The 14,125-nt window shown below is 39.8% G+C and overlaps 1 long non-coding RNA gene across 1 annotated transcript; it reads left to right on the forward strand.

Moving 5' to 3' along the window:
* The first annotated feature begins 2,790 nt into the window (after positions 1-2,790).
* LOC109694242 (uncharacterized) lies at positions 2,791-12,178 on the forward strand. The gene is made up of 3 exons (XR_002213098.2): positions 2,791-2,928; positions 4,474-4,562; positions 7,475-12,178. It is a non-coding gene; the product is annotated as an uncharacterized lncRNA (long non-coding RNA).
* Positions 12,179-14,125: the final 1,947 nt, after the last annotated feature.

Below are 14,125 nucleotides of genomic sequence, written 5' to 3' on the forward strand. Positions count from 1 at the left end.
ATGTTATTACATATAATTCAGGCTGAGCCAAAACCTGGATCTTTGTAACTATGTGTCCTGGTTGAGCTCAGTAGTTCCTATCTAGTTTCTACAGATGTCACATCTTTTTCCTTATCACCTTGGAAACAGAAGTGGTTAGGCTAGAGGTGTGGCTCAGGTGATAGAGCACCCACCTAGCAAATGTGAAGCCCTGAGTTTAAACTTCAGTACTGCGAAAAAAAAAAGAAGAAAAAAGTGATTGTAGTGATGTGGTTTAGAGATTTGCAATACTGGAAAAGCATTATGGACTGAAAGGAAAAAAAAGCACTATTTGTCATCATGCTAAGTTTCTATCTGTCTGTCTTTCCTTTTGTTGTGGTACTGGGTATAGAACTTAGGGCCTCTCTTATTGCTAGGCAAGCACTCTACCACTTGAGCCAGTCTATCTATCATGGACTGTGAGTTTTTTGAGGGTAGGATTTGTCTTTTCTCTGCCAACAGTGAAATATAAAATTTCTAGCTGCTATTAAAATATTTCTTGCAGGGCTGGCAGAGTGGCTCAGGTGGTAGAGTGCCTACTTAGCACATGCAAGGCCCTGAGTTCAAACCCCAGTACTGTCGTGTGTGTGTGTGTGTGTGTGTGTGTGTGTGTGTATTCATTTCATAGGCTAGGCTTTTCATTGTTTTTTGTTGTTCTTGGAACTGGAGTTTGAACTCAGGGCCTTGCATTTGCTAGGAAGGCACTCTTAACACTTGAGCCAGGTCCTCAGCCCTTGAAATGAAAATATATTTGTACATCACTACTTCAACTCAATAATAAAAAGATAAACCAGTTTGGGACCCTCTGTACTACTGGTAGGAATGTAAGATGGAGGGGTTTTTTTTGTGAGTGTTGGGTTTGTTTGTTGTGGGACAGGGTCTTGCTATGTAGCTCAGGCTGGACTTTTGGAGATCTTCCTACCAAGTATGTGCCACCACATACAGCCCAAAAACTTACAAATAGAATTATCTTATGATCCAGCAACTCCACTTATGAGTATATACCCAAAACAATTTAAACAAAAACTTGAAGAGATATTTGTGTACCTGTGACATTGAAGCTTTATTCATGATAGCCAAAGAGGAAAGCAACAAATGATTGGATAAAATGTGGTATAAATACAATGTAATATTTAGCATTAAAAAGGAAGGATATTTGAGTGGGCTGTGGTGCATGCCTATAATCCCAGCACTCAAACACTTAGGAGACTGAGGCAGAAGGATCAGTGAGACCTGCCCATTTCCCACCCTGAAAAAGGATAGGTTAACAAAAGGAAAGAAATTTTCAAACAAGAACCAGAAAAAGTTAAGATGTTAAATTTTATTGTATTTCTTATTTATTTATTTGGAGGTACAGGGGTTTGAACTTGGAGCCTCACTGCTTGCTAGGCAGGTACTCTACCACTCAACCCACTCTGCCAGTCCTTTTTGTTGTTGGATATTTTCCAGATAGGGTCTCACCAAATATTTGCTGGTTTCAAGCAGTGATCTTCCTGATCTCTGCCTCCTGAGCAGCTAGGATTATAGGCGTGAGCCACCAGCACCTGGCTAATATAATTTTAACTCCCCTTTCTCCTCATCCATCTGTCCTGCCCCAGTGGTAGCCCATGTCCTTGCTTTGTTCTTGATACAAGTATAAAATCTTACCATTAAGTATGATGTGAACTGTTAAGTTTTTCAACTAAAAACATTCTAAACTTTTACAAAAATAAGATTTGTTGGCCTCAGGAGGCCTTAGAGAACTGGTTTTGGGAGAAGGTTCAGACTTGGACTCTACAATTCTATTAAGTGTTCCAGATGACACAACACTGGTGGTGTCTGGTAAGTACTGTGGGTCCACATTGTCTAGCTAGGGGTAGGCAACCTGGAAAAGCCACCATATTACCTTCCCTGCCTCTCCTGGAACCATCTGTAAAAGAAAGATCTCAGAATCCTACAGCTGGGAGGAGGAAACAAGAAAACTGCCAAGTGTCACTCCACAGAAAGGCTCTCAAAGAAAAGTTAAATGTATTGACCAGACAATTGCTCAGAAGGGCAACAGTTACGTCCTTAAGAGTCTAAATGGAAGCTGGGGGGTTGGTGGCTCATGTATGTAATCTAGTTACTTGGGAGGCTGAGATTGGAAGGATTGTGGTTCGAGTCCAGCCTGAGCAAATAGTTTGAGAGGGTATCCCCCCATCTCCAAAATAACCAGAACAAAATGGACAGGAAGTGCGGCTCCAGCACTAGAGCTCCTGTTTTGCAAGCGCCAAGCCCCGAGTTCAAACCCCAGTTCCACCCCCCCACCTCAAAATAGAGTCTAAATGGAGCGGACAGTGGCACATGCTTATATTCCCAGCGAACAAGTGACAAGACAGGAGGATCGCAAGCTCAAGACCGCCCTGGGCTATGAAGGTTTGGTCTCAAAAACAAAACGTTTCCCTAGGTGTATTACGTCCAGGATGAAAAACCCTCCAGCCTCAGTAATGAAATTACTAGTCCTACAATTCAATTTAACAGTGGCTTTAAATAAGTGGCTTAAATTAACATAGTGGCATACTCTCTTACCAAGATGTGGCATTGCTTCCACTAGAGAGTAATTTTACATTCCTAATACACGAATCACAAAAGCGTTTTTTCTTGTAATTTGCACGCTAAAACCCAATCCAAAGAGCTTGAGCGCGTGGCTATTGATGGATGTACATCCCAGCCAACCAGTGGCAGAAGGAGTTCGCGCGCGCGCCGCGAGCAAGCCCTTGTCCAATCAGGACTCGCTGTGGGGCGGGACTTGTGGGAGCCGCCCGTCCTAGAGTTGGAGGACGTGAGAAGGAGCGAAGATGGCGGAGTGAGGCGCCGGGCGGCCGGCTGGCCTGTGGGCCGGTTCGCCGTCGCCGCCGCCGGAGGCCGAGTGCCTCTGCTGGACTGCGCGAGGTGAGCCGAGAAGGCTGTCGACGGAGGACGAGTAGGCGGTGAGAAGGTGGGGCAGCCATCCCGGCCGTGGACGGAGTGCGCTGGAGCCTGCTGGCCGCCGGCCGGGCCTGGACCGGGGGGGTTCCAGCCTCGGCCGCCCCTCGGTCGGCCGCCTCGTCTTCGGGTGCATGAGTCTGCCCGCCCTCCTCAACCCCCACTGTCCTTCCCTGTGCCTGGCCCGTGTGGCCTTTGCGCGGTCGGCTCCTTCCCGGGGGACGGCACCGCGCGGGCCCGCGTCAGGCGGCCGCAGGTCGGCCTCGGCGCTTTTTTGGGGTGCTCTTGGCAGTCCACTCATCGCCCCGCCGCCTCGGGCAGCTGGGGCCCGCGGCGTGCGTGCAGGTGGCAGGTGGCCTGCAGCGGCAGGGGCTCTGGTCCCCAGCCCGCTGACCTTGAGCTGTCCGTGTAACAGGTGCTCGGGTTCTCCCAGAGCCCTCGGAACCGCTCTCCACGCGCCCCTCGCGCACCCGCACCCCAGCTGTCCGTGAGCAGCTTTGCCCACTCTGTCCCGGCCATGGCCTATGGCGCATTCACGGCGGCTGGCGCTAGATCGGACCCACGGCGCTCTTTTGTTTTTAATAGAGAGATAGTGCGAACAGTTTTGGAGAATATTGTTAGAATATGGTTTGTGTAAGTGGCAGGATTGAGTCTCAGTGCTGTCAGATTTTGTATTTGGTTCTTGTTTAAGTTTATGGGCATCTCTTGTAATTTGTATTATAACCTCTCCCTGGATCTCACTTAGATTTCTAGAAAAGTTTCTGTTACTACATTTCTGAATTGAGGCCTGATCAAAACTGTGGCACAGGCGTGGCTTGGCAGTCACTGTACTGCTGAAATCTCACCTCTGACCAGGATGAAGCAGAAGATCAAAAGTCTGAGGCCAGTTTGGGCTACATACTGAGACCCTAACTCAGAAAAACACCAAACAAAAAACCTGCGACACATTAATTGGGCCCCGTTTAAATGGAAATCCAATACAAGCGAATGTTTTTGATAGGTCATATGCTTTTTGCTGGCCCTAGACTTAGTAAAGCTGAAATTAGCAGTAAGGAAACACTTCTAAAACAGAACCTTAATTTTTTTTTTTCTTAATCTCATCCAGAACTAAAAAAGATGTGGACCAGAGGAAAGGAACCTAACATTCTTCCCTGTTGTACAGAGGACAGTATATCTACACTAAAGCAAAGGTCTTAAGTAGAGGAGAAGAAACTCGAAGTGTTAGGCAAAATTAACATATTTTGGGGGGAAGAAGACAGTTCATTCTATCAGCAGATTCTGAGAACTGTGTTTCATAAAAGCTTCAGAACTACTGCTTCAAGAAGTGTGAGGATTTAACTCAGGGCACTCTCCCACTTGAGCCACTTCCCCAGGCCTTTTGCTTTTTAATTTGTTTTGCAGATACTGTCTCCCACTTTTGCCTAGGCTGACCTCAGACCTTGATCCTTCTGTCCCTGCCTCACAAGTGCACCAGTGAGGGCTATATCCTTACTTTAATGTTTTTATTTTCAGGAACTTTATCACACAGGAAGAACATTTTCCTGACAACAGGTGCTTTTAATTTCATCTCAAAACAACATTCTGAACTCAGGACCTGGCAAGTAAGTAGTAGTAGGTTAATCATTCCAAATACTGTTTCTAGAGCTTGAAAATAGCTAGACAATAGTGGAATAAGCTGTTAGCTTCAAAAGAAGATGAACTTTAAAAAGTGGCTGTAATTTACTAATGTATGCTGGATCATGTCTCTTTTGACTTAATATTTTCATAGAAATCAGGCTGAACAAAGGAAGCAAAGGTATTAAGTATAAAAGTTAATGTGGTATCTGACTTAAATCAGCTGTGTTAAAAATGAATTTTTACTGTGGAAGAAATGGTATAGACAGTAAAATTTTAAACACTTAAAATTTTTTCAAAACCATTCATAATGATATTTAATAATAGGTATGTTAACTGAATTTCATTCGTTTTTTTAAAAAAATTTTTTACGTTTGTGTTTTATACACATATACAAATAAAACATTTATAATACATTTTTTTAAAAAGTGACTTAGCTGAACATGGTGGTAAATGTGTGTTATGTGAATACATGTAAGGCTCAGGCAGGATTTTAAGTTGAAGGCCAGTCCCGGCTATGTAGCAAGAGCCTATCTCACACAAAAAAGATGACTGTAAATTATTGATAGTTGAGTATAGCTAACTAGATGGCATACATATTTTTATCCCTTTTTAATGAATTTTTTTTTTTTTAATGGGACTGGAGTTTGAACTCAGGGCTGTTGTGTGTGGAAGGCAGGTGCTTTAACATTTGAACCAAACTTCCAGTCCATTTTACTATGGTTAGTTTTGGAGATGGCGGGGGTCTCTTGAACTATTTACCCAGGCTCCCCTCAAACTGAAATCCTCTCCATCTCAGCCTCCCAAGTAGCTAGGATTACAGGCATGGGACAGTGACATTGGGCTTAAAAATTTTTTTTGATTTATCATACATTAATAATTTAAGGGGATTTCATTGTGATAATTCCATACATGTTCTCTCTGTCTTTTTCTTTTTTAAGAGATGGGGTCCTACTATGTTGTTGCCCAGACCAGCCACAAACTCCTGGGCTTACGTGACCCTTCACTTCAGCTTCCCCACTAGTGGGACTATAGGCGCCACCCCTAGCTTGCACTTCAGATATATTTTGTTCTGTTTTATTTTTTTGCATTTTATATTTTAGCAAAGACAATGTAATAGATTTAAAAAAAGAAAAAAATTAATCATTTATCCAACCAGTAATTTTCATTGAATACAGAAAACAGGTACTGATTTAATTAGATTGAAGAAAATTAACTAATTTGAAAGTAAATGTTACTAGGCAAGTTTTATAATCACTTAAGTTTTGTTACTGTTTTTGAATCCTGTGTATCAAAACCAGGACCTTGTATATCCTAGGATTGCCCCCAACTATTGTGATACATCCCCAGCCTTAAGATTTTTGTTGTTTGTTTTCAGACAGGGTCTTGCTATGTAGCTCAGGTTGGCCTTGAACTCGAAATCCTCCTGCTGCTTAAAGAACCACAAACTGGGTAGCTGAGAACAACAAATCTACTGTCTTGCAGTTCTAGAGGGCAAGCATCTAAAATAAAGGTGTTGTAGGCCCATCTGAAGGTACTCAGGGAAAGATCCATTCCAGTTCCTTCTTCAGGCCTCTCTCCGGTAGTCCCTTGGCTTGTTACGTATCTGAGTCCTAACTCTTTTTTTTGTTTGTTTTGCTTTTTTTGTTTTGTTTTTTAGCAGTACTGAGGTTTGAATGCATGGCCTCATGCTTGGATAGCCTTTGAAGGAACTTTACTACTTGTGCCAGCCCTTATTTTTTGGTTTTTTTTTTTTTGAGATGGGATCTCACAGTGTTGCCCAGGCTGCTCTTGAACTCAAGAGCCTCTGCCTCAGCCTTTAACTGGGATTATAGTCGCAAACAAAAAACCACTTACAAGTTTTAACTTCTTTTTTATAAGGACACAAAAGTTATAACCTGTTCCAGTATGGTCTAATCTTAACTAATTGCATCTGTATTGACCTTATTTCCAAATAAAGTCACATGAAATGCTAGACATCAATACATCAACATAATCAGTTTTGGCAGAACACCATTCAACTCTTAACATTTATTTATACACATTGAGTATATTAAAACCATTTAGTTTATAATCAGTTTAAGGATTAAAGCTTTGTATACCACTTATGTGGGGTTCTTACAGTAGTTAAGACACTGGGTGCTGGCAACTTAAGTCTTCGATCCTAGCTACTTGGGAGGCAGAGACTGAGTTTCAAGGCCAGCCCTGGCAAATAGTTTTTGTAAGACCTTATCTAGAAAATATCCAATGCAAAAAAGGGCTGGTGGAGTGGGTGGAGTGGTAGAGTACTGCCAAGAAAAGAATCAAAGAGACATAGAATAGTGCTTTTCAGGGCAGCACAGAAGGGGAAATGGGGAACTATTTAATAGATAACTGATGCAAGTAAATTTAGGTAATGTGGCAGTATTAGGGTTTGAACTCAGGGCTTCACACTTGGTAGGCAGGAGCATTACAGCTTGAGCCATATCTCCAGTACTAGCATCAGACTTGGAATACAGTACTGCCTTTTTTTTTTTTTTTTTTTTTTACCCCATTACCCAGGCTGGTCTCAAAACTTGTGGGCGCAAATGGTCTTCCTAATTCACCTCCCAAGTAGGTGAAATTACAGTTGCGCACTGTTCCACCGTGCTTGGTACTGCCTTCTTAAACACTTGTTTTATATTCAATCGTAATTTTATGGCATTAAAAAATTTGTGTATATTACTCCATTTGCATAAGAGGAAATGCCAGATCCTTTTAGAACTTAAGATCCTCTGGTCTCGGCTTCCTGAGTGCTGAGATTAAAGGTATATATTCCCACACTTGGCCAAAACACCCTTTTCTTTGTGTGTTGTTTTTAAAAATAAGCTCTTGCAGAGGTACCCATCCTAATCTTCCTATTTTTATTTTTTATTTCCAGGAATTTCTCTGCTGTCTTCTCGAGCGGGTAGTCCTGCTTCTTTTATCCAGTCACTTTCCCTATTGAAATATGGATATCTTTCTACACATTACCTCCATGGTTTGAAAAGACTGCTTTTCTTTTGTTCACCTCTCAGATTCAACACAGAGAAGCCCTTAGGATGCAGTTGTCCAGCTGAATTCTCTAGGAAGGAAAAAAAAAATAGCAACTGACCTGGGTCTTCTGTTGCAGTTTGATTAATTATAAAGAAGCTGTTTTGCAAATGGAATGATGAGGTTTAATTTGAAACAGGTGCTTAGGTAGTAATATTTTTGAATTCTTTCCTTTTGTTGCAAAAAGAAAACTAGCGAGTATGAATGACTTCAGGGCTTTTTAAAAAAATGTCTTCCAGTTTTGGCCACTTTTATGATAAGCACAGTTGAGATTACAACAGTAAATTTCAAGTATTCCTTATAATTTGAAATGTTTAAAAGTTACATATTTCTAAATCCTGTGACATAGATTTACTGGACAAGAACAAAGCTCCAATTTTGCAGTTAAACTTCTGATGTGATACAAAGAAGCATAAAGACAAGATACCATGGTTGATGTGATATGAGAATAAACCGTCACAGTTTCTATATAGATACACATTTTTACACATGTAAATCCACACTTTTGGAGGGATTTGGAAGGAGGGATTTTTCTCTTGGAAAAGGAAGTTGGTGTTGACTTTTGTAGAAGGCTGTGAATGTTTGGTATTTTTAAATGTTTCTAAGGAAGAGCCAGGTTGTATAGAAGCTAACCATGTGAATGTGTGCTGCATTTCACTGAGAGTGGTAATGGAAAACAACACAGGGCAGGCATGGTGGTCCACACCTGTAATCCCAGCAGTTAGTGGGTGGAGGCAGGAGCATGTGAGTTCAAAGCCAGCCTGAGCTACATAGTGAGACCCTGTGTCCAAAATAAAAAATTAAATGAAAAAATAATTTTAAAAAGAAAGAAAACAGTTTGAGTACAGTGATAGAACCCTGTTCACCTCCCTAAGATTACAACTTTTTTCATCTTTTGTGGAGTCATATATGGCACATGAGACTTTATTTTTCATGTGGTGAAACTGGAAGAAAAGTAGCATTTGTGTCTTTTCAGTTAAGAAGATGTAATGGAGCTGGGTGCCGGTGGCTGAGCCTGTAATCCTAGTTACTCAGGAGGTAGAATTCAGGAGGATCGAGGTTCGAAGCCAGCCCAGGCAAATAATTCACAAGACCCTATCTTGAAAACACCCAACACAAAAAAGAGCTGGTGGAGTGGCTAAAATGGTAGAATGCCTGCTTAGCAAGCTCGAAGCCCTGAGTTCAAACCCCAGTACTGCAAAAAAAAAAGATGTAATGGACCCTATAATACAACCTGCCTTCAACTTTGAACAAAGAGGAGTAGAGGGGAAAAATGAGAAAATTTTCCATTTAAGTCAATTCTCCTAAGAAAAAGAAGCAAAAATGTGTTAATGTAGCATCATCGGACTTTTTGGCATTTTACATTATGTAGTTCCATTTTTTAGAGGAGCATACTTGGATGTTAACTTATTTTTCTAGGTGATAAGTTGTGTGTCAGGCTCAATAGGCCGGGACTCAGGTAACTTTCCCCAGTTGGAACTAAACTTTCTCATAAGATAATTGCCTCAGAAGAAATGTTCCTAAACCTGTGCTTGGGTCATTAAAGATTTGGAAGGAATCTGAAAGAAAACTCAAACAAGAAAAACTAGTTCCAGTAAGAAGCATGGATCTTGTTGCTGGGTCACTATAGATTTAGAAGAAATTCAGGGTGTGGAAAAAAACCTCAAGAAAAATAGTGTTCCAATAAGAAACCGTGGATATTCCTGTTTTTCTCTTAGCAATTGTACTACATGATGAACAGACTTATTGTGGGAGCCTGTCCTTGGTTCCAAATCAACAGAGGACTGTTTCTTATATAAGCATGAAAACTTTGATTCTTTATAAGAAGGAATTTTAAACTTGTTAGAAGAAATTAAGAACAGGTAAAGTTAGATCATCTCTTTCCTGGAATGGCTGCCCAGGGCTGTGGGTACTGTGATGCTGGGAATATAGGACAGATTTACTAAAACTTGAATGTGATGTGATGGAAATGGACAAAAATAAAGGACTGGAGACTTGACTCCAGCTGTAGAGTGCTGCCTAACAAGTGTGAAACCCTGAGTTCAAACCTCAGTATCACCAAAAAAAAAAGAAAGAAATGGCCAAAAAATGAAGTATTGAACAGTCTAATGATTAGTGAAATTGATCAATCATTTTGAATTGGAATAAAAATGTTTTGTAAAATAGTATAGATAGAATATACTTTCTTTTCATTGAGGTTAATTAATCATAATACAAATAACTTTGGTTAAAGGCAACCTAAAAATTTTTTTGTAAATAACTTCCCCAGTAACTTCCATGTATTTTCCTTTAGAAGACAGAATGGAGCCTACATGCATGGGTCTCATCTTACTCATGTCTTTCTGGCAACTTTTGGGTAGGATCTTTGAGCTGGGGAGGTAAGCACAGTGAAACCAGCTCTGACTATTTGTTTGTACTAGTATCGGACCCACTTTGGCCAGATGCTTTATATTTTTCACCTCACATCTTCAAACACCCGTGTTTAACACTTGATCAAAGAAATTGTTCCCTCATCTTGCATGGTTGACATCAGATGGTTTTTACCAATGAGGTCATGTTCAAGTTGTAGTAACCCAGGATTTAATACATTTCCATCTATTTTTTTCTCATCTGTTTTGGCACTCTTGATGGTAAAAACTGTAACTTTAGAACTATACTTTGGTCCATGGCTGTGTCTCCTTCCTTTATTTGTCCATTTTAGCTGACAGTTTTTCCTTTGAAAAGTTAAAAACGGGATATGTGCAATAGAAATATATATATGTATATTTTAATACTTGTGGACAAATGTTACAAGTTGTTTAAGAACAACAAAATCACCAATGTCTTCCATTTTGAGATGTGTATAGTTTTGTAAGCATTAGTGCTTGGTAGCATGTTGTAGTGCCATGTTAGGGGTTAGTGCATGAGCCTAGTAATAATCCTAAACTTCAGGATGAATTGTGGATAGTAACCAATGGTGTATAGAGTGGAAAATAATAGACTTTTTCATAAATAACCAATCTGTGATATTCTCCCTGGGGAAAGGAGATAAAGGCCAAAAAGACTCATTTATGAACAAAATGTGGGTTAACATTTAGAAACATTGTGTTTGAGGATATGTAATAGTTGCACAAGGTAGCTAGAAACAGCTGCCTTTGTATCTTATGAAACCTCAAATCAAAATGAGGCCCCATTTCATGATCCTGCATTGCTGTTTGAGCTTGTTCTTACACTGTCTTCACATTGTTTGACCATTTTTCCTACTCTGTGTCTAGCAGTGATTTTATATTTTGCATGCATGACTGAGATGCTATGTTAATTGCTTCTGGGAATGCTTATCGAATCTGCTGACCATTTAGATTTTTCTCTCTGCAGCATGTGTCAGTGAAAGAACATTACTAGTTTGGAGTATCCTGCATTGTTCTATTACCAATTCTGCTGAATGATATTTTGATGGGGTTTGGCTTTTTCACAAGAATTGGAAATGTAGCTAGATTTAGGTTGCCATGTAATCATAAGTGGATTTCTTTTCCTTGGTTGTTAGTCAGCTTTTTTTTTTTTTTTCTTCTACTTTCCTTATGGAAATAAAATTGTTCTGAAAGCAAAAGATAGCTTTCTGCAAAAAGGCATCCTACCTCTAAAAGCTGTCTTGGAAGTGGCAGTTTTTTGGAGTGTTTTTGTTTTTGTTTTAATTTTTATTTTATTCATATGTGCATACAATGTTTGGGTCATTTCTCCCCCCTTACCTTCCCCCCCACTCCCTTCCCTACCCCCCCTTACCCCTCGCTACCTGGCAGAAACTATTTTACCCTTATCTCTAATTTTGTTGAAGAGAGAGTATAAGCAATAATAGGAAGGACCAAGGGTTTTTAGTAGTTGAGATAAGGATAGCTATACAGGGAGTTGACTTGCATTGATTTCCTGTGCATGTTACCTTCTAAGTTAATTCTTCTTGAACTAACCTTTTCTCTAGTTCCTGGTCCCCTTCTCCTATTGGCCTCAGTTGCTTTAAAGTATCTGCTTTAGTTTCTCTGCGTTAAGGGCAACAAATGCTATCTAGTTTTCAGGTGTCTTACCTATCCTCATACCTCCCTTGTGTGCTCTCGCTTTATCATGTGATCAAAGTCCATTCCCCTTTGTTGTGTTTGCCCTTGATCTAATGTCCGCATATGAGGGAGAACATATGATTTTTGGTCTTTTGGGCCAGGCTAACCTCACTTGGAGTGGTTTTTAAATCTCAGTATTAAAGAGAGTCCAGGATTTATTCACAGAGATTCCACACTAATATGATAGAAAATGCAAAACTATTTTAATGTGGCCTATTGTGTGCACAAACAAGCTAGAATAAGTAGATTTTCATAGCACATCTCCAGGGACCCAGGTGTAGATCCTTATTGGTGTACTTAAATAGTTGTACTCTTAGCTCAAGTAGTTAGTGTTTCTGAAAAACATTTAAATTAAAAAAATAAACTTTGAAAAGGTAATGAATACAAAATAGCACAGAATATAGGGAAAGATATTTCCTGTTGCAGAAAAAAAAAAAGCCATAAAATGAACTAACAATATTGGAGAAGTAGAATCTTAGGAGCAATAACAGTTCTGCATGTATAGGGAACTGCATCTGCAAAACTGTACAGTGGAACGTGACTACTACTTGAGTTTGTGGGGCTCTGTGTTCAGAGTTCCACAAAAGCAAAAAGAAGTTCTAGGTAAAGAGCATCTGATGGGTACTTTCTTTAAAACAGTATGAATGTATATGAATACATATCTGTATGAGAAATACCAACTTTTGTGTTATTTTGCAAAGTAGAGGTTAGATCTGTTGAAATCTTTCTCATGCTTAATCTATGTAAACAAATGTACTCCTACAGTCCCAATGACGCCAACAAGTGGGTTTTTGCTTGTTCTTCCTGTCAACAACAGGCATTTATTCTGTAGAATGCCTTGTCACCTCCACTGGCTTCCTGCATACCTTTTTTAAAAGGAAAAGTTTGTTGTGTGTGTGATTAGTTATAAAACACAAGAACTTGCATAGCTGGCTTTTCCTCATGATTGATTTAGGAAGTTAGGATTCAGAGATAGGAAGCAAAAAGATTGGGAAGTAGCCAAAGACCATATTTATATATATATATATTTTTTTTTCTTTTAAAAACCTTGTCTAATGTAGACACGATGAAGTCAATGGCCGGTGACTGCTTATTCTGTTAACAAGGAGAATCCAGCAATAGTTTCTGTCCTGATCTGAGAAACCACACAGCTCACATATCAGGATGTAATAGTGGAACTAGGGTGTCATACTCCTTTTTACCTCATCTCCATTTTAGCCATTTAGCACCTTGAAAGTCCCTGAAAAGATTGGGTCTATGTTCCTTTGTTTTCCCAGGGAAAAAAATAAAAGATACGTGGTGTAGAGCTTAATTCTTAAAATACTTAATTCTTATATGGCAACTCCAAGAGACAGGGATAAGGCTATATTAAGCTGATTATAGTTTCTCTCTAAATGTCCTATGCTGTCCATCCGTGTTAAGTATTGGAACTACCAAGCAATACTCAGACATCTGCATGATCATGGAGATGTGGCTACTAGTTACAGTGATGTCAATAGTTACTTCAATTAAAGATTACCCATGACAGCCATGTTAATAGTTCAGAATGCTAAAATATGCTACAAGTTTTTGTAGTCTGAGTATGTAGTTAATTACTTTTCAAAGTTATCTTTGTCTCATGTTTACTTTTATGTACCTGTGATATGCAAAATATGAAGAGTTCCTTGGCCTCTGGGAGTTTACATTCTCATGGTGCTGTTGGTGCAAGCAAACTGCTTCTAGTTTATTCAGAACATTGCTTGGCTATTAATTATACCATTTTGGAAGGATCCCTTGGCCAAAAGGATCCCTTGGCCAAGTGCTATGTTGAATTTCAGGGCATTAGTGCTTGAGTTTACATTGTATTAGCTCTGCTCTTCTGTTCCTTCCCAGGAAGCTGTACAGGTAATGCTCATTAATGTGAATCAGAAAAGAAACCATTCTGCTGCCTAAGAGCACCTTCACCATCTCCCTATACCGTGTATGCTCTTCCATGATCCAGTAAATGGCCAAGGAAAGTTATCACTACCTTAAGTCTGCATCCCTTAATTCTTTACTCAAAGGGCCAGAATTTCCTTATAAGCCTTTTGTAACTGAACAGTGGTCCTAATTTTTATCCTTTTAATTGTATGACTTCTACATCTGTCTGAAGCACCATTGTGATAGATGTGAAACACCTGCCTGTATTTCTAAGCAATTACTTTATTAACTCAGTTGAAATTTTGCATGTATCATTGTTATTTTCCACAGTCCTCTGAATCAAGGGGTTTACTCTGCATGCTTATTAAAACAGGGTCTGGTTAAAAGTGCAAGCAATAGTTGCAGGCCCATAACTGATTTTAGATATTAATATTCTGATGCATGATTGCAATATTCCATTGTTAGGTGGTTACTAGTAATTTTATATATGCATTTAATAATGAAGCAATAGATAC

The sequence above is a fragment of the Castor canadensis genome, chromosome 2 (assembly GCF_047511655.1).
Source record: "Castor canadensis chromosome 2, mCasCan1.hap1v2, whole genome shotgun sequence".
NCBI classification, from domain to species: domain Eukaryota; kingdom Metazoa; phylum Chordata; class Mammalia; order Rodentia; family Castoridae; genus Castor; species Castor canadensis.